The sequence below is a fragment of the Euprymna scolopes genome, chromosome 28, assembly GCF_053919585.1.
Source record: "Euprymna scolopes isolate OS-2025 chromosome 28, ASM5391958v1, whole genome shotgun sequence".
Classification (NCBI taxonomy): domain Eukaryota; kingdom Metazoa; phylum Mollusca; class Cephalopoda; order Sepiida; family Sepiolidae; genus Euprymna; species Euprymna scolopes.
The window spans coordinates 1,312,733-1,315,139 of NC_136509.1; positions in this window are offsets into that span (position 1 = coordinate 1,312,733).

A 2,407-nucleotide genomic window follows, 5' to 3' on the forward strand; every position below is an offset into this window, starting at 1 on the left:
ACACACACACACACACACACACACACACACACACACACACACACACACAGACACACACACACACACACACACACACACACACACACTTTTGTAGATCTGTATAAAGAGAAAGAACTCATCTAATGGACCCTAATTAGCTGTAATAACCTCCCAGACGGCACCCATTCTACAGGCCTACACTTCCGTGCAAATAACTGCTATTTACGCGAGCATAAATACAAAAACGCGGCTTCGAAATCAAACAACTCCATCCACTTTCTCCTCCCCCTCCCCCTCATTCTCTCGCTCTCTTTCGCTTTTCTAATCTCCGCCGCCCGTTCACAGTTAACAGATATATTACGTTCATCGTTTTGTTTATCTTGTATCAACCATCCTCAGATTCCGGTCTGAATCCGCTAAAATTTGCACAATCTCTCGATTGTCTCCTCTTCTATTTTTTCCTTCTTCATCAGAGAAAAGAAGGGGAAAGAAAAAAGAATCTATATGTTATTACTGTATCAGCAGAACCCGTGGAAATTCCACGGCAGTTGTGAATTTTTAAAACATATCATAAATAAAATGAATAAAAAATAAAATTAAACAAATAACGACGAATTTAACTTTTTAGCAAATTCGTTTTTAGCCTTTTAAAGCTAAAAAAATGGATTTAAAAATGAAAAGTCAACACATAACGTATTTTTTTTCCTTTAAATTTTTTTATATAAATTATAAAGGAACAGATGTCAATTCACTTGACAAATTAAAAAACAAGCAAACTTACAGTCTCCTTTCAACATAACTTTTTTTTTCAAATTATAAAATTATATAACCAGTTTGAAACTGTAAACAGACAGCCATGTTTTTTTTTTATTTTTGGAGAGGAAATGGTTTAACTGATAAAGAGCGACTATAAAAGGCGATAATTAGTTTCTCTTTAATTAATGTTTGCGATGATGATGTTTGTTGTGACACTGGACGTACGGACAAGTAAATTAATATTTAGATTACCTTTAATGTACGTACGTACGTGTGTCACGAGTTCTAGATTATAAATTATAATTAATTTAATGTTCGTAGCATGTTATCACCTTTCATTTACATTTTTAATAAATAGGATCCCCCGATCACCGAACACACAATGTAAAAATGAAATAAAATGAAATGAAATAAAACGATGCTTTTGGGCCGCATGTGAAACTAAAATATACCTTCTTGGTTTCTGCCTAGGATCGAAGGGTAGTATTTGTTTTGTCTGACAATGGCATCATGATATCGTGAGATTTCCGTTCGCGTCGCGCGCCCATACAATGGAAATATGTTACAGACTACAATAGGGGTATTGGAGATAATCCGTAATAACCAGATATATTCTGACACTACATTAATCAGATTACTTAGATGAATACGATCGGAGGTTACATCGGCCGAAACTTTGTGGAAAAAACAAGCAAAATGAGACCAATTGTCCAAACAATCCAAATAACACACATAAGAAAATAATTATCAGGTCCCATCTAAAAAAAATATACAAACATCATATAAAAAAAAAAAAACAAAACAAAAGAAAACAAAACGCAATGGATTCGGATTTATTAAAATAAAATACATTTGATGCTATTTTTTACCAAAAAAAAAAAAAAGAAAAAGAAGGAAAAGAACTGAGACATTTTTTTTTTACATAAACGTCACCACTTATCAAAGCCGATAGGCCACTCAAGGATGTGCATGCGAGTATTATGATTTTTTTTCCAAATAGTTAACTTCATGTAAGTAAAAAAAAAATACTCGTGCTGAAATCGAAACCAAAACCTAAAGACAGCTTGTCAATTACAATAACCATTAGCTTGGCCTTCGGGACAAGATCAAAGTGTAGTATCTGTTCCGGCAGATACTGCAAGCTATGACTAGCTATGACTAGCAAAGACCAGATGTGGGGGCAACCCCACATGCCTGACCATTAACCAGCTCCCATTTCCCACCTCTCGGGAGCTGGTCCCCTTTTTCCCTTCCCCCTCCCTTCACTCCTCACATTAAAAATCGGCCTTGTGCCTAATTTGCTCGGTGGGGGAGCAAATAAATACCATCTGTTCCGGCAGATACTGCAAGCTATGACTAGCAAAGACCAGATGTGGGGGCAACCCCACATGCCTGACCATTAACCAGCTCCCAATTCCCGCCTCTCGGGAGCTGGTCCCCTTTTTCCCTTCCCCCTCCCTTCACTCCTCACATTAAAAATTGGCCTTGTGCCTAATTTGCTCGGTGGGGGAGCAAATAAATACCATCTGTTCTTCAGATGCTGCAAGCTATGACTAGCTATGACTAGCTATGACTAGCAAAGACCAGAGGTGGGGGCAACCCCACATGCCTGACCATTAACCAGCTCCCATTTCCCACCTCTCGGGAGCTGGTCCCCTTTTTCCCTTCCCCC